The sequence below is a fragment of the Sebastes fasciatus genome, chromosome 1 (assembly GCF_043250625.1).
Source record: "Sebastes fasciatus isolate fSebFas1 chromosome 1, fSebFas1.pri, whole genome shotgun sequence".
Lineage (NCBI taxonomy): Eukaryota > Metazoa > Chordata > Actinopteri > Perciformes > Sebastidae > Sebastes > Sebastes fasciatus.
In genome coordinates, this window is record NC_133795.1 from 32,545,312 (window position 1) to 32,564,737 (window position 19,426).

General features: G+C 41.1%; 1 protein-coding gene across 4 annotated transcripts in view; it reads right to left on the reverse strand.

Annotated features, from left to right (window-relative positions):
• kcnab2a (potassium voltage-gated channel subfamily A regulatory beta subunit 2a) overlaps window positions 1–19,426 on the reverse strand; it is a 109,339-nt gene that overhangs the window by 80,833 nt on the left and 9,080 nt on the right. Inside the window, exon 1 of one of the 4 annotated variants that reach the window (XM_074643806.1) lies at window positions 16,659–17,005. The exons of the other annotated variants lie outside the window; for them this stretch is intronic. The gene's annotated coding sequence lies outside the window, so the exon portion shown is untranslated. Of the gene's footprint in view, window positions 1–16,658; window positions 17,006–19,426 lie in introns of those variants that run through there. 4 annotated transcript variants of the gene reach the window in all.

The window sequence follows — 19,426 nt, forward strand, 5'->3', positions numbered from 1 at the left end:
TGGCCTGCCCGTCCAAACCCGTGATATTGTCTAGTTAAGCTTACTCAAACCCGCCCGACTGGGTCGACCCGCACATCACTGTCAACTAGGAGTTGAAGACACTATGTGTGATCACAACATGTGGGTCTGGCTGGAGACCTTGGTTGCATGACATCCCCTTTCTCTACCCTCACTTTCTAAAGTTAATTTGTCATGGCAAATAATGTGTTTGACTACAGTCACGGCAACACAAGACTATCCATTCAGACAATTATATAATATGTTTCCCATTCCCGAGGTCACTAAATTGTGTTTTTATTTATGATATTCAAACAAAATATAACGAGCACTAAAATTCAAAGTATGTCTCTACAATTTGAAATGATATTTTGCAGAATATCAGGTGCAGAAGTCTAGTTTTCTCTCAGAACACCTGACTTTTTTTGCCCAATGACGCCAAAAACTTTCTGCCTGCTGCAGGTTTAATATCAGAAGAAAAGCAGGGCAGAGGAAATAAATAAAAATGAAAAAATACAATATTAGATTACACATCCTGAGGTGATGTGTTCCTCTTCCAAAAATCCCCAACTTCCCCTGTCCACTGTACTGCAGCATCCCTGTTAATGTATCACAGTATTAAACTGAGGCATTGTGACAAACTGGTCATTTACACATACAATATAACCACCCACCCACCCACGGTCCTCACTCACACAGTCCATGTTACTTTGCCCACTCAATGTGGCAATGTTGACAGGAATGACCAATGCACTCACTCACACACAGAACTTACTGTACATGTGACAAAGTGCACAGACATTCATAACAACAAGCAGAGTTTCTTGTTGATTCGATTTGTGTGCAGGTAAATTAAAAGCCACCGAAGTACCGCAGTATAGTTATTCCAGAGTTTCCCTTCATTGTACTTATGACAGATGAAATGCCAGCACCACATATGCCTGTTTCTAAGAGTATGTACAGACTAAGGAGAAGCATCACTGCTGTATTAATATTATTTATTATTAGTTCTACTAGCGTAGTGCCCGTCCGGAGCGGGCCGATTGCTTGGCTCCTGGAAGTGAAGCTCGCAGCGTTCTCGAGAACCGCTCATCGACTCTAAGGAAGTGAAGAACAGTTTGGTTTTAATGTTAGTAAATGATGCATCCAGCAGAAAAAGTTAACTGCAGTCAATGAGCCGTGGCCTGTAAAGGCCCGCTGCAGACAACATGCTTGACTCAGTCTGCTGAGCCATGAAGCCCTGAGCCATGAAGCCCTGCCTCCGTTGCTGCACAGAACGCTATTCGCTTGATTATTTAAAGTTTATTCATATTTAACATATCGTGTGTATAAATTGTCCCAGATTAAACAGGGAACTCCCCATCAATACACCAACCAAGCGTGAAGTACATTGGATGAACGGTTCTTGAGATATGCAAAGGACATACCCACAGACAGATTCCTTGCTTTATAGTTAGAGTCACCTTACTTCACAAAACAAGAAAAAAGGATTTAAGGTTTTTATCTGGAGCAGCTACAGCTTCCCGTAGGCTTAGCCAACAACATTAGTGAACTACAGATGCTTGATCTGTGCCGGTCAAATTTACACTCATGCGCAGCACAATGGTTTCCGTTGCGTGACGCACACACAGTGGCACAGACAGTAATCAACTAGAAATGTCACGGTGAGGTCATTTTCACACCTGTTAATAAACATGTGACAACACCGGACATTTTACAAGAGAAGACAGCGCTCAATATCTGTAGATCTTTATCGTTGGATGGCTGTGTGTCTGGCCTCTTCTACCTGGAGCTGTGCACACCGGCTGTGACCTCTCCGTCCTCCTCACGACGATTACCTCATTAACGCTATGGTTCCCTTATAGCATTGGGTTGAACTCCGAAGTATTGCCAAATAGGCGCTTTTGCTTTGACACCAAATCCAAATCCATTCTTGTAAATAGATACTGATTCATAAATAGTTTTGTATAAATAAATAGTTAAATAAAGACATTGTTTTAGAGAGAGAATATTTTCTCAGATTCTTCTCTGATATGTATGAACATACCATTGCATTTTCCATTAAAGAAAAGTTGCAAAAATGTTTGCGTGTGCTGTCAATCATAGTTTTTAATTATAGAGAGAAAAGAAAAAAATCTGAGTTGGCCATAATCAATATAGGCAGGTCTGAATCAAAAAAAAAAATCTGAATCAGCCAATAAAATTGCAATCAGTGCATCTCTACTAACTACATGAAGATATTATGAACATTCCAGTACTGCCAGTAGATTAGTTATACTCTGTATTGGATTTAGAAATGCCTTACTTTAGTGCCTTCTGGTATTGATACCAAGAATGACACATTATGGAAGACCATAAGGTCCAACAACACCTTTTTTTAATGTCTCCGCAGCGATGATGACTCTTTTTTATAAAGGTTTTATTGAATCAGTCTTAATGTCCTGTATTGATATGGGAACTTGACTTTGGCCAACAAAAACAGGCTTGGTAGCCTCATCAAAAGTTGCTAGTAAGATTTCAGGGAGGACTCAAGCCCAGTTTACAGACCTGTATAACAAGCAGGAGCTTGGGAAGGTTACTTCCCTTCTGGAGTGCCAAGATCAACCCCTTCGGACAGAGTTTGAACTGTTACCCTCAGGTCGTTGTTTTATGAGGACCAAGAGATCGGTTTTCTTTTGTCCCTGCTGCCATTCACATCTTAAACAGCAGATAGCAGCCTATTAAACTTGTATATAGATGTTCATTTGCACAGATTATTTACGATTGTTTACTTGTACTTCAGAACCTCCTGCTTTTTGTATGTAACCTGGCTGCAAACTAATTCCCTATAAAGGGAAATGAAGATACTTTGAACTTTAAACAATGGACATTGCTACACCCCTCCTGTATTTGCCCCTACCAATACAATCCCAACAATCTGACTGTAAAAAAAAGGCATTTACCTGCACAACCAAGGGGTTTCGTTGTGCTATTACCATAATGAGAAAAAAAATGTCCATCCCAGTCCCTGCGGCATACTCAGTATCAAAGGATGTGTGGTGTTTGGTACATCCCTAATGACAAGAAAAATAGATAAAAAGTAAACAAGTAAACAACAGGATGATGTCAACACAGACGCATGCTAAAAATCTTGGCAGACACACACAATTAGAGAATAGATTACAAGTCCAGCTGGGCACCATACTGTGCCTTTGAAATGGAAGTAAAACCCTGAAGATTTGTGGCGCACAGACAATCTGTCTGTCTAACATAGTACGTGTGATTCACGCAGGCTTTGAATGCCAGCTGAGGGAGGTTGCGGCCTTTACGGTGGTTATCAGCTGTGAGACAGTGATAGTCTGCAGCGTTACGTCCTGCTTTAGCCATCATTGTAAACCCAGGGTCACATATCGACGACGGAGAAAGTCCTCCCGTATATGTACAATAAGTGTACATACATATGTGCAGATCTGACTCAATCATGGATAACTTGGCAGGGTTACTTTCCACACACACACACACACACACACACACACATACCACCTCAGGACACTTATGCAGCTGCTCTTTAATAGCATAAGCATAAGCAATGCACCTTATAGTGGCTCAAGAGTGAAACATCATTCACTCATCTTTGTATGTAGCATTTGCACTCTAGAGGGCACTGCAATTAATTGCTAAATAAACTCCTAAACCACTTTGGGGTTTAATATGGGTACCCACGAAGAGAACTGGATACAGCGTTGGAGGCGGGGCCCCGTTCATTTCTATGAAAGTTGCTCAGTGGCACATGACGCCAAAATGGCTCGACTTCCGACTGGAAAAGTACCCGGATCTTCCGCAACCATTGGGCCCATGGGGCAGCCGCGGTAGCGTCCGCTCGGTCACATGGCTCCGTCACAGGGTCAAAGCCGTCACGGCTTGCTAACTCCGCCTCCCAGCCCTCGCTCCAGCCTTGGTCTGGGTCTCATTCATATGAACGGAGGAAGAAAAATAACTCTGGACTTGGCCATTAGTGCATTTTACAACTTTCGGACCTAATGATTTAAATAGGGGCTATTCAAGTGTTCATACTTGGAAGTTGATTCACCTCAAAAAAATGATCCGCTGAGTTACAGATGTCTCTTTCCCAATGTAAGCCTTATGGGATAAAGTCTTTTTGGGCCCAATGGCATCATGTGACGGACACAGAAGTTGTAGTACCGCCGTTTGGCCACTACGAAGATTGTCATCAACGACCGGCGCTCCTCCTGAGGGCTTGGTAATAGCGATCATGAACTTAATTTAAAAACAGTAAAGTCCAGCTAAATGAGTTTAATTTAATGCCTCATCCACACCTTCATCACAGCATCGGAAAGCACATTGCTATCGCCAGATAATCAGTTATCAACCCTGATTCAACAGATTTCGTAAAATGCTTAATTTCAAGTCCACCGAAAAGAGAGAAAAGGCTGGTGTTGTGCTGCGACTGTAATGCTACACTGGTGACGGTAAAATGAGAAGACGACTTCTCGTTCTCGAGCCATTTTTTTAATTTCCAGGGTAGAGGCACTTTAGCCAAAACTCTGGGGTTTAGTTACTCTTCAATACATTTACTCTACGTATAACATGACTGAATTGGCCCTAAACACGAAACTCCTGTATCTCAAACAGCTGGTTACTGGCTTGTTTTTGAGTGTGTTATGGAAGCGGAGAATTGCCTTCAAACAGAATATGAGTACCAACAGGGGAACTGCAGTGCAGCGAGCATATAAAATGCACAGAGCCTTCCATCAAAAGTAGGACAAACTTAATGGCTACATGCAGGTGCCCACACAATGACAAGTAAATGGATCCAACCAAGCATGCTTTGACACAGTAGCTATTTGAGTTTCTATAGGAAGACAGAATGATGACTGACACCAAAAGTCCATCTCCCTCTTTGTTTTTCTGCAAACACACACTCACATTACATCAGACTACCTATAGCGCTTCCGCCATCAAGCATGAAAATAGCACCAGGTTTCCTGAGGCATACAGGGTTAACGTCATGCTGTTTATTCATGGCCGTTGGCCAGCCCATAGTCTGTGTCACAGACAATCATTGTGGAAGTTCAAGTGTTTGTTTACCAACTCATTTCTGTGTCCCCGAGGCAACAGCAGCTACGCTCTGAGAAGAGGGGGCTTCCATGTGCATTAAGGTAATATCACTTGTTTTGATCCTGTGTGCCAGTGCAATGTGTCCAGGTGCCATCTGTACCATTACATTAACCTTGGTAAACCTTGAGACTAACAGTGGGCAACGTGTAGAAGTGTGAAAAACTGCTCACAGCAGTGCTTTATAATTCAATGTGTGCATTTGCCTGAGGTCAGTTGTTACTATTCTAGTATTGTTATATCTTCACAGCCACATTAGTCTATGTCTTTACTGTGTATGAGAGGTTGTGTGCCATATATATACCGACAATAAAGCCATTGGAAAACTTGACATGTTGACTGAACCTTCTTTTGATGCTCATAGAGTGGTACAGGAATGAGTCCTAAAACCCAGAGGGGGGTTAGCATTTTAGCACATCCGGTTCCCTCGTCTGGAAGTCAATGTTTTTTAGAATGGCTTAAGAGATTTTAACGTTTCGTTCTACGATATAAAATACATCAATAAATACCCCACTCTTGAATTTTGAAGCCTTTACGTGTCTTCAAAAAGGCGGTTGCTAACAAGTGGCTAAATGGGACTACAAAATGTTAGCACGCCAACTCGTCTGCCTTAACAGCCTTGTTGTCTAATCATGCGACCGTTGTGTCGATGCTTTATAGCCTAACGTTGGCTTTTTACTTCTGGCGATTGCATTTACACTTCAAAAATCATAAATGTGGTGTTTATTTGTGGAGATTATTTGGCTGAACAAAGTATCAAACGTTTGCCACAGCGCTTATTTTCTGCAATAATCCAAAATCCGATGAAAAAAATCCCATTGGCTTTTTGTCGATGGAACCAGGGTGATGCGAACTTCCTGGTTGGTCTACAAAAATGCGTCATCCCTGCAGCACTCTATTACCATTGGTCAGTAAGTAGCTAATCAATTAGTCAATCACCACAAAATGAATGGATGACACATGATAGTTTATCAATTAATTGTTGAAGTCATTTTTCAAGTAGGCTAAATCCCAAACGATTAATGGTTCCTGCTTCTCCAATGGGGGTTCTTCTTTATTTCATATCACTGTACTTTCACCACCTTCGAGTTAAGACTGTGTGGACTGTAATCAGACTAGATAAGGAGTTTGCAGACATGACTTTAGACTCTGGGAACTTGTGATGGGTATTGGGTGATTAATTATTGACATTTTGAAGAATAAACAATTGATTTATTAATAGTAGAAAAAGTAACTGGTACAGCAGATGAATCCTTAAGTAAATAATTATTAGTTGCAGCCCCAGTTTACTTCTTTTAAGGGATTCAAGTTGTTTTTTTTATAAGATTGTACAAGTTACTCACTTGTCGTAGTTTGATGCCTGTATATTAGCCGAGAGTAAGTTCTTTCAGTTTGAAAATAATCCTGAAAAAGCAGACAAGGGAGAAAAGTCCTGTCTCATGTGAGCCCTTTCCATCTTTATCCATCTCAATATCTGTATCTCTGTTTCCAGTAGACTGTCTCTCTGCCTCCTACAGTGTTGTCCATCTGTCTCTCAACCTGTTTTGAGTAGCCCTTCCCAGTACATATCACTAACTCTGCCTCGTTGACACTGAATAATGGGCCTTTTCATTCCTCTCATCAGTGAATATTAAAATTTCTTGTAGTATTTCTGTCACAAAAAACACAAGATTCCCCCTGCTTGTGATCTAGAAAATGATGCTCTACTGTTGTACTTCTTGCAAGTGAATCAAATGCAGGGTATAAATGCAGACTTTGTGAACACATCACTATATAAGGGCCCAAAATTACTATTTATACAAACATCATTGTTCAAGCAAAATCCTGCTTGCATTCCTGCCTGTATTAGTGTTGAAAGAAATATTTCCAAATCCAACTGCACACTAATGTCCAAAAACAACCCGAATAACGGTTCTCTTGCATTTTTAAACTCTTAAGAGTGAAGGGTAAATTTTAGCTTGGGTTATGTAGTGAACTAAGTTGAACTTAACATCTGTGTAGAAGTCAACATGATTAAATTGTGAGAGTTAACCTAAAGATGCTATGTCAAGTTTTAAATCTGCTGTACACCAGCGTTTTACATTTCTATCTACAGAGGAAAATGGCAACAAAACCACTTACAAGACAAAGATTATCTGTACAAATATAAAAACATCTCGACTTACAGTTTACACTAACAATAGTCTACACAGCATATGTCTCAGGCCTTTTGTAAACAACTTCTTAGCAGGAGATGAATGGAGTTTTTTTACTGACAATATTGACAATTCTTTCACAGCCTTAATATGCCAAATGCACCACAACAATGTTGTTTGCACAACAATGTATCTAATATAATGCTTGAAAACCAAACAACCATATAATGGATGCTCAAGGAGAAAATTGGTTTGTTGATGTTATTCAAGCTAAAAAACAATTAATATGCAAGCAATACTGCTAAGTAGAACAGACTTCAGCAGACACATCATTGACACTGATGAGGGCTTCAGTGGTACATGACCATGGTGGGTTCCACTCTTGTCAACTAACAAGAAGACAGTGCAAAGGACACATCATCACCAAAGCCTGGATGAGCAAAGAGTGGAAAAACCTCAACCTGTCCAACAGTTTCCAGGTTGTGGTGTGACATGTTGATGACAGGGGACTGTATGTATCCATTCTGCCTGGTGTCATCAGCCCGGGCTGCTATGGGGGGTGGGAATACATTCTTGGCAAGCATTAGGCCCCTTGGTATCAAATGAGGTTGTTTGTTATGTCAATGCTACAAAAGCTGTAACAGCGGCGACACATTCAAGTCAGACAGGGACTAAATAGTGTTTCCAGCACCTTAATGAATCCATGCCTAAAAGAATCTGTTCTGGAGGCCAAAGTGAAGCTTTTTCTGTACTACAAGCAAGGTTTACCAAATAAAAGATACACTGCAGTAATTATATTAAGGCTGAGAGGAAGTGAAAGGGAAAATCCTTGACTCAAATCCTCTGACTTAAAGCTTTGTGTCATTGTGAAACTATTGTGAAAGTAACACAGCGGATGAGTCTTCAGAGTCAGACTTAAATCACTGTGAAACCAATAGCTGATCATTATAGTTTTCAGTTTGAATGTGGTCACGCAGCTGTGCTAGCTTACTTATCAGTAAGATGACCTACGTGACCGCTAGCTGCCTATAAGGATATGTATCTGTCAAGTTTTAAAAGAGATCTGCCAATGGAAATAGTATCTGTTGTTGAAACAGTGTCATGCCAGTGATTATATTTTTATACTGGTGTTTTTATTCACTTTTACTACAGTTTACAGCAATTGTAAACAAATAATTTAGTGAATATTGTGTTTCTGCTACTTGCCATGCTACTGTGCCATTGCACCGGCCTTTCTTTTTTGTTTCCAAATTTCGAAGCGAACTGTTTTTAGATCACAAGTGTCTCCAAACCAGGCAGGCTGTTCTCATACACTGTTTGTAGCTATTCCTACGAAAAGTAATCCACTGTAATTCGTATGTGTAATTAACGTAATTGTGAACCAGGAAATATAAAGAGCGGTGAAGGAGGAGGTAAGAAGGAGGTCGGGGTGGACTGGTGGGTCAAAAAATACTGGACTTTCACCCAGGAGACTGCTGTTTGTATCCTGTGTGAAACCAGAAGTCAACGTTGATTCATTTCACATAACTCATGTACTTAAGTAATGCCTAAACCTAACTACTTGTGTTGCTTAATCCTAACAAGTCAATCTTTTCCTAAACCTAACTAAGTAGTTTTGTTGCCTAATCCTAACCAAGTCAATCTTTTCCTAAACCTAACTAAGTAGTTTTGTTGCCTAATCCTAACCAAGTCAATCTTTTCCTAAACCTAACTAAGTAGTTTTGTTGCCTAATCCTAACCAAGTTGATCTTTTCCTAAGCTTATTATTATTTTGAAAAGACTGTATGCAAGTTAGGAGCTGAAATTGACATGTTGTGTTGCTGGACATTCGCAGGAAAACAAATGAAAAAGGAAGAATAACGTTTTCGTAAGATATCATAGGAAAATATGTATTCTCATATGTATGTATGAGAATACATTGAACCAGGCCATCCTAGGGGTAACATAGGGACGCAGAAGTCAAACCTGCTGTCCACACCAAACAAACAGTGATTCAGAAAGGCCCCTTGGTGTGTAAAGCCAGTGTTTCCTGTCAGCTTTCGGTGGAAACAAGCTAGCTAAAGATTTAGTCTGCCCCCCTCTTCCTCAAACTCCTTTTTTCACTGCACTTAAATTGTCTTATTTATCCAATTCTTCTGTTTTTCCTTCTCCAGTGAGCTGTCATAGTTCATATGACCTTTCAAATGTGGAATTTTGTCACAGTATTGTTGTTTGAAAAGACAGTAAATAATAACATTTAATTATCACCCAGCCTTACCCGTCATCTGCAGAAAAGAACATTGAAATGAAAATCAAGTACATAATCCAGTCTGATCTTGCAGTCTATCTCCTAATGTGTACATTCCACATGACAAGTACTAACAATATGCCTATTTGGTAGGTTTGTCTCCTCTACTGGTGCTCTTTTTCTCTGCATTTCTCTTCCCATCAATCTATTTTCACCCTCTCCCACGTCTTTGTCTGAGAATTATGTGCCAGGTCAGCCGGCCCTCTGCTCTCACTGCAGCACAGACACACACAAGGACTGACAAACCTCCAACAGAAGGGATGTGAGGTAATTTGTGTTCAAGATTTGTTTACAATAACAATGCAACTCAGTTAATGTGTGCTTGATCTTATTACTAAGATTTGAGCCCACTCGTGTCATCCTTGTCATGTGCAAGCAGAATTAAACAGGCTTAAATTCCTCTCAAGCCATTTTTCTGAACCATTTACTCTGTTTCTTTTGAGGCTACGTAACAGAGACAAGCCATAGCTTTTTTTAGTGATGTGCTGGGGGCCCACTGGAGGACCCTGGGGCAGCCTGGGTCTGCTTAAGTGATGTACGGGCAGTGACACCATCATGGCATGTGTTATCTTAACACATCCCCTAATGTCCCAAAGACTGGGACACAGAGCACTGTACACACAAAACACTAATTTGTGCACATCACACAGAACTTAAGTTTGCCTAAGGTGCGTTGTGTTAGCCTAAAATAAACAGTAAGCACATTTCGGGAGCAAGTTAGTGATTAGCATGCTAAGCGGGAAAAAAATCCCACACAGTGCTCAGACTTCAGACTGACGCATTCTAATCAATCTCAAGTATTTGTAGCAAATACAGACATGACCTCAATAACTCAGCCATCACGAACAGCACAATGTCTCATAAGTCACAGACACACGTCAACAACAACAGTCAGTGCTAAATCGTTATTCACACCTGCAATATTGTTGCCGTAATTCAAAAGGGCTGTCCACACGGTGTTGCAGTGTATCATGATCAACTTGGCTTGGTCTTTGCCGATCGTGTCTGCACTCACAAATCACCGCTGACACGCGCACACATAACTTAAACAGAAACCCTGAGAAAATTAACATGGCACCACAAATCATGATGGACGCACTGAATCTGTGTAAGATCAGGGATCATCAGAGAAACATGTAGGAGGGGAGAGGAAACAGCCCTACTGCAGATCAACACTGACCTGTATGATCTAAAAGTAGCCTGTATGTGTGAAAATGTGGACTGTGCTATTCAGGACCATCAGCCTGTGATGTTTGCGGTCAGTACTAAGAAGGAGGCTACATGCAGACAGTAACTCGCTGAAAGATTTTCTTGCTTTAATGCGGAGGCGGGCCTCCTCCAAAATCAGAAGACGCCAATACACCTTTGTATAATAAAACCTTCAGAGGGAATGAGCACAGGCACTGTTTTACATACATCACATTCTTATGTATATCTAAAGAGTGAGGCCATTGTTAAGACTGTTATGTAATGGCTAAATTGATCAAAAAAGATCAAATGCATGACAGCAATTGTAATACGTTGTACGTCTGCTATGTTAATCAAAGCAAAATGTTGTAATGTTGCGTAAAAACAGAAAATGATCTAATTATTTTTGCATAAACGATATTTTTTTTTTATGCAAAACACACACTTCACCTTGTTGTGTCTTCTTATTGACCGAATAAGAAAACAAGATAAGAAGATAGATTTGTGGTCTTTTTATTTACTTATAGCCTAATAACATCAGACACTCTCTGTCCACACACCGTTAAATATACACTTCTGTTATGCCATGTAAACAAACCACGTACCTATCAGCTGTACTACAGACGTAACCACTTAATAGATGGGTGAGTAGTACTTGCTCTCTTCCGACGTTTGTGTTTTTTTTAAACAGAAAAACACAGGTTTTATACTGCAATATTTACTGAAAATGACATACAATTAGGGATGTCACGATACCAGAAATCTAGTAGTCAATACAATACCAGTGAATTTCCAACATTCTTGATACCACAGTAAAAAAAAATCCTTTATTCCTCTGGTATAACTCAATGGCTGTAAGAAAACAGCAGAGGCTGTACAGGCACACAAGCACTCTCTCTATATAATTTATATATCCTCAGATTGCAAGCAGTAGTTTAAATTCACTGACATGGTGACAGACCATTAGAACATTAAATATTCATTTAAAATGCTAATGTTAAATTTTGATGACAGTAAAAAAGCACCACTTTTCAGAGATTTAGCAGAGGACAAGAAAAGATAGAGGTTCAGTTTGTTCAGTTCAATTCATTTAATTTTTTCCCCCCACAATTGGGTCCACTTCTCAGGCAAATCAATAAAAGATCTCTGATCAGTTTTTCAGTTCAGTTATTTCCACAGGAGTGAGTCATCTTCTCGAACAAATCAATAAAGGATCTCTGAAAAAGTAAACAAACCCAACATCTCGACGCTGTTGCATGGCGCTGTTGTGTGTGTGTGTCGGGCTCCGACACACAGAGAGCAGAGTACAAACGCCTTCGGAGAGTTGCTCGTCAAATGGAAAATCTACCCGCATTTGGCGCTTGGCGGATGTTCATTTCGGACCGTGATTACAGGCATCGTACGGTACCTTCAGTGTAGAAAAAGAGTACCGTCACGTTTTTAGAATTTTGGCATTGACTTGGTACCGAAGTATCGCTTCTCGTGACATCCCTACATACAATACAACCAACAGCAGCTTAAATAAACTTTCAGGTGATCTCCCTCCAGCCAGCTGTCACCTTATTTAGGTGTCTGTAGTGAAATGAGCAGGTATCGTATAAGATAACTCCTCATTTCAACTTCACCAATCAGCCGTTCCTCATCGTTGGAATAAGGAATACAGTAAATAGAAACAGGGCGTCTGACAAAAGTTCAGCGCTGCAACAATGCAATGAAACTGATTTTGTCACTGACGCATGCTTGCGTCGCATTCTGTTTGGAGGGTGTAATATGTTAGCTACACACATAACCTAACCCCACCAGTTGAGAAGTGTAAAAATATATTTGGTTCATTATGAAACTGTGGCGGACACTGTGGTGAATGTGGTCGAAATCATCACCGAAACTCAGGCCAATGGATTTTCTGATTGCCAAATAGTCTATATGAAGAAAGGAACAAAAGTAGTAGTCAAATCTTCGTATTGAGCAGCCAAATACGAGTCGAATAAAAGAAAACTTCTGATTCGGGTACAGGCCTATAGGTAGCACAGTTCTACTTGTGAGATTACAATATTTGTCATTGAATTAGCCTATCTCAAGATCAATTTGAAATTTAACTGCTCTCCAACATACCATGCTATATTCACATTTTGGTCACAGTGCCTTCATCAGGGTGGAAAAAGCATTCTATTGTAAATTGCAATTGTAAAAATTGCTATGATATTGTAAAGTATTCATATTCATACGTTTTAGCAATTTGCCGTACTATAACAAAATAACTTTCAAAAGTTTTGAAATCTCGTTCTATGATAGATTTTGGTTACCACAATATGATTACACCAATATACTGAGGATTCTCACATTCATTTGTCAGGTGACAAACGTTTATCCTCCAGTACATTTTTTCATGCTGTGGGACCATTTGTGCGATTGAACTGAGAACACTCAGCAGCAGACATTTCAAAACAAACAGTTAAAAGTTAAGCTCTTTATTAGTCAACCAACACATTATCCAGCATTGTGTGGGACCATTTCTACAGTCCTGCTTGGCTAACAGCTAACGTACATAGGTTGCATTGAGTTACAATATGTTGCATTGAAGCTTTTTTCAGTAAAAATGAGTATTGGGCAAAGGTTAGTTATAACCTTATCATGATGTCCTCAAATGTAATCTTGTAAAATTTAGTTTTGAGAAACTTGAGGTGAATCATCAGGGATTAATAATAAATTTGCAAAAAAAAACATGAAAACGGTAATAAAGGCGTGTATGTTAAAGTACATGGGATTTATTGTTTTGTTTTTTACTCTTGGTATCACATTGGGTATCGAGAATCGTGGAATTTCACTGGTATTGGTATCGACTATGAAATTTCTGGTATCGTGACATACTACTATAACCAGATTCTTCTCTTTTCCTAAACAAACATAGATTTTAAAATAATATGGGAACTAAGGAGGAGGATAACACACCTGCTAAATAAATGTGTGATAAGTTCACTCAGTTCTTTTGCGTGCGTGAGTGTGTGTGTGCGTGTGTTATATCTGTGTGTCTTTTAGTGTGAGTGGGATGCCTCTTGGGAGCACCAAAACAGGGCTAATGAAGCTAGGCAGGCCGCTAAATCTCCACTGCAGAATGATTACTGAGCTCAGTTTAGGAAACACCCCCACTGGTGCATCCAGCAGACCAAGCTGTAAAAACTATAGTGGGTCAGGACCTACATACTGTAAGTGACGACAGGTATGAGTGTCAAATGTGAAACAGATACACGTCCACTCTAACCAACATAATGACTCGCACCTCACTACATGCTACGGAAGTCACTCACCCAAAGTGACTTTTTAAGCTTCAACAATTAGTCAATTAATCAAGTAGTTGATCGACCGAAAATTAAATCGCCAACAAAAATGTAAAAAAATTCACTGGTTTCACCTTCTCAAACATAACTATTTGCTGGTTTTTCAGACATTGTAGTTTAAGAAGTAGGGATGTCCATAACTAACCATTTAACCCGTTAACCGACATTAAGCATTTTAACCGATTAACGCTATCGGTTAAAACGGTTAAAAGAAATGTTAATAATTACCTCAAAAGCTGAGCGGCTCAGAGGAGCGGCTCGTCACTTTAAGGAGAAAAGCTGGTCCACCTTAACAGCCCACCTTAAGAGGCGGAGCCGGAGTTGCAGGATACAGGAAGTCGGCTCCTGTCTCTGGCTCGCTTGAGCGGAGTGGAGTTGTAGTTTCGTAGCATTTATTCACCGACAAATAAACTGTACACACACTGCTACACCTACGATCACAGCTAGAACGCCACCAACAACCTCACACTCACCGCCAACACACGATCTGTTGGAAACTCGCTAAAGTTACGCAGACTACGTGTGCAGCGGCGAGCACGAAGCCTCTGGCAATGTTAGAGCTGCTAACGTAGCACAAATACACTGTTTGTTGGCCACTCGCTAAAGTTATGACGAGGAGACAAAGTATCGTTACGCCGGGCAGACACACAGCTGACAACCTGCTAAACTAAACTAAATGTGCGTTGGAGACATTTTTCTTGGAAAAGTGGCTCGCGACACTACATGCAGCATCGTGGCTGCTAAGTTAACGCTCCCGGACGGTGAACTGGGGACTCCCGTCAACCAATATCTGTTGTGCTCCTGCAGCTGGTACGAGGCACAAATCTTGTCGGTTAACGAGGGTCAGTTATCGGTTAAGACATTTTTTCAAAATGAGCATCCCTATTAAGAAGTATTTGGCAACACAATAGAGACATTTCCTAACCAACAACAACTAGGCCAGAAAAGCACAATATCACATATGATGATAATTCAACATAAAATTCAGACATTTGTAGTTTCACATCATCAATATCTCACCCAGATATAATATACTGCTCTTCATTAAAGCTATAAACTACAGCAGCACTTTGGTGCAACTAGTTTGTATGCTAAAGATGTCCATTTCACAGAAACATATAAACCTCAAAGTAGAGTAACTGCTCAAAAGATGTGTCTATGGTTCACTTTCGCATCAGCAGATCCCGCATAATTGCGACATCATCAGAGAGTAGTGCCTCCTTTGTTTCTAGCATAACAAGTATTGGGCATGACACATAACCAAAGCAATTTTGCAAATCCCAGAAGAATCTGCCTTTCCTGTTGTCATTGGATTGTCACACAGCCTTTCTTTGAAGACATTTTGTTTGAAGTATTGTTAGTAGTATTGTTTGTTGAGCCTCGTCGTGCCTTTCCCCTAAAATACAAGACAACAAACAGAATGGAAAACCTAATTACTGTTCGAGCATTGTCACACTAACACCTGTCTCATCATAAGCCTATTTGTTGAAAACAAAAGCTATGTATTAACAACAAATCTAACTTTGCAAAGTTCGGCTTCTCAAGGACAAATGAATTGCAGACATTTCAGAAAAGCCTTGCTTTCTGCAATATCGATGTACCGGCCCAGTGAAAGGACACACCAGCACATGAATCTGTCTTTTTTTCTGCTCGTTACAGAGCATTCAACAGCTTACTGCACCAAACTGAACCCCTGCAGCCTGCCTCTCCTGTGCTCTCCTCTTGGACCAGAGCCCATAAGCAGGCAAGCAAGCACAAACACACACACAGACACACAAACACACACACACACACACACACACACTGTTCACAAGAGTGCACATACATGTACAAGTATATACAAGCATGCAGAGATACTGACTCACAAAAATCACCCACATGCAAACATTTAAATGACACGGTAACACAGGCACAGATGACTGTCACAACCTTTCAGCAAAATCACGCACACAACAGTTGAAGCCTGGCTTCAGGGTGTCGCTGGCTGTGGCTACGGCAACAGATGGAACTGCAGCAGCAGCAGCAGCGGCAGCGGCAGCGGGGCAGGTGAGGTGAAAAGGAACCGAACCTCCTGCGCTATTGTGCACGTGTATTTCCGCACAAGCCTTTCACCCTGGCTATTTTAAGGTGGTTCTTTATAAATCCTACAGCATGGCCAAGTCTCCGGCAAGAAGGACAGAGCATGCATAAATCATGACAGGCATTCAGACAGAGGAGAGTAATGGAGTGAGGCAGAAAAGAGAGAGAGAGAGCAAAATACATGCCAGAGTAATAATGTATGCAAAGACTGTTTTCAATGCAGCAGCAGCACTATCAACCGTACTGACTTATCTGAGACAGAGAGAGAGATCTAGAGAGGTAGATAACGCTACCTCGCTAGCATAGTGTGTGACAATGTTAAATTCTGCAGCACACAGATCGTATGGTGTTTGCACCCCTGTAGGAACAGACAAGCATGATCATCCCAGCTCTCACTGACAGAGCGAAGTGGGAAGAGGCAGGAGGAGAAAGGGCTGAGAGAGAGGAAGAGAGAGAGAGAGAGAGAAAGATACTAAAGACATGTAGCCTCAGACCTAGCGATGATGCTCTTAAAACACCCACCTCAGTCTGCTGCTGATTCCTGACGCAGTGAGCACAACCGGGGAGCAAATGCAGAAGACAGTTGCTATGACGGAGGACCAGCAGCCAAAATCCAAGAGAGGAGTAGAGAGAGGAAGAATGATACAAGACTGGTGAATGTGAGATCATGTGCAACTAAAATAATGTGTCCGAGTGAGACGAGCATGTAGGTCTGACACGAGACAGAAATACGAGAAAGACGGAAAAGAAAGTGACACAAGACGGACAGAACAGAGACGGAGAACAGGCAGAAAGAAAGAAAGAAAGAAAGAGACGGGTGAGAAGAGACAGAATAAATGTGCGAGCTTGGAGAGTCACTGAGCAGAGCAGAGTAGATGCATTAAAAGGAAATGCCCCTCCCTCTTTCCTCTGCACACACACACACCTCCCTTTGCACTGTCAGCATTCGAGTAAGCATGCATTCAATGAATCGAAGTGAGCTGTAAATGGTGAAAGAAGGGTGGGCAAGAGGAAAGCAAAGCAGGAAGCATGTGTTCCTTTTAAATTCAATGACAAGACACTCCTTTTCTCCCACTCCGAGGTTTGTGGTTTCCACTGAACGTGGCTCAAAGTTGATTAACTGCATAGCAAGTGAACACAGCTCTGCTGGCTATAGCACGGAGAGGAGGGGGGTACATTATGCTGCAAACACCTGTAACTCCTACTCCCTATTATGCCAAAAGGTAAAATTAACATGCACAAGTAATTTACACTGCATCCAAAGAAATCTGTCAGGACCTGGTTCAAGCTATGACAAGTAGGTCCTTATATGCGGTAGTGTCTTTGAGCATGGCATCAAATCCTTATCAGAGGCCTGTGCTACGTAGCAGGATTTGGGGTTAGCGAGGTAACTTCAGGGTTAACCCGGGGTTTTCGGTCCGACGACGGTGGTTAATTTCTTACCGGGGTAGATCACCATGGTAACTTATGCTGAACACCTAACCTGCTCCAGAGCAGGTTATGTTCCAGATAAGAGATCAACTCGTATAAAAGCTCCGCCTCCTGACCAATCAAAGCTCGGTTGCGCAGATCGTATGATAATATCACACAAATACCAAGAAGTTAAAAATTATAATCCAGGCAAAAAGAAACAGTTTAAACTGAGAAGAAAAGACAGCTGGCTGTATGCTGTGGGTGCTTACCGCTTTGAATTATGTTTTTTTACTTGCTCTCAAGTCCATTTCACACCGCCCGAGTCGGGGACGCAGCTGAAAGAAGGCTGAAAAAATCCTACACGCGACGCCCTAATCAAAGGGCATAGAGAAGTGTAATCTATTCATCCATTCTGTTTCGAAAGCTGTTTATATATCAGTGCCCCATCTAGACGAATATAGCTGCATTTTGAGTATACCGTTAAATGAATAAGTCTGTTAATTTACACATTGGCAATTTTTTCTTTTGCCAGCTGTCCTTCCTGCATTTGGCAGCTTCAACTGTGCTTCAACGTTTAGCCTGGATTATATGTTTAACTTCTTTGTATGTGTCTAATATTATAGTCTGTTTTTGGTTTGTATAATGTGCCGCTCCACTGACAGTAGACTTGTCCATGTTTGTGATTGGTCCTATGCTGCAAACACCACCTCTTTCATGCGATCGTGCTCATAGCCAGATTGAGAAACCCTGGGTTGACTTACTGAGTTGATAACCACCGTCGTAGGACCGTTTAGCGGGATCTGGTTTGTTCGGGTTACTTAAGCCAGATAACAAGAAGATACCCTGGGTATGTTGAACTCACTTGCAGGCCTCAGGTCCTGCTGGTCTGTTCACTGTAGCAGTGCACTACACTCTCATCTTCATGTAAAGGGGGAGTCAAGTAAGAGGATTGCTTACCCACAACGATCAATAACATGTTACATAATACATACTATTGTACATTAAATCCAATCCAACCTTGTATGCATAAACTGCCTATTTTACTCTCCTAATATAGATTTAAGATACCAATCATATCGCCTGCTAACCAATTCCTATCAACAGCAATTCAGAAAAGTGCTACAATGTCTGTGAAAGTGACCCCACCTTCGTTAAGTAATGCTAACAGAAATCAATAGGCTATGAAACCACTGCTCTCAAAATGCAGGGATGAAAAATTCACTCAATGTTATTGACGTTTAAAATAACATTTATGAAACCGACTACCCGACTACTACTTAAATAAATTGAAGATTAAGAGCAAGCGATCGAAAGAGTGTGTGGGGCAGGAAGATAAGAGTGGCAGAAGATTAAGGAGGCTCCAATAAATCAGCCACCGATCGTTATTGTCTGATATGCATTCTAAATAGTTTGATCAGTGGACGCTATAGAGGCCGATCAGAAGAGCCGATCAAATGACGCAAAACATGCAAGACAATTTCTCTATGCGCCGCTAAAATGGCTTCACTGAAGTTGTACGTTGTGTCTCTAAACACCAAGCTGACGGTGGGCCGTCGGACAGTTTGGGGCCGTCGGTGAGCCTCCATCAGCCAAGTTTTTTCGGTGTGTCCTGCACCGTCGGCTCTAGTCTGCCAGTGTCGGAGGTTTTTCGGACGATTCAGCATGTTGAATCGGCGGTGGCGCCTGTCAGAGAGAAATCACTCTGATTGTCTGTTCAGCTTACGAACGAATCAGTGCATCAGCCAACGAGTAAAGTCAAGAAGAAAGACACAGAAGACTCTTCTCATTTTCCATCTTCACCTCATCTGATTATTCAACACACAGATATTTTCACAACGACATGGCCATCTGGAATGAAACTAAGTGGTGAGTGAGAG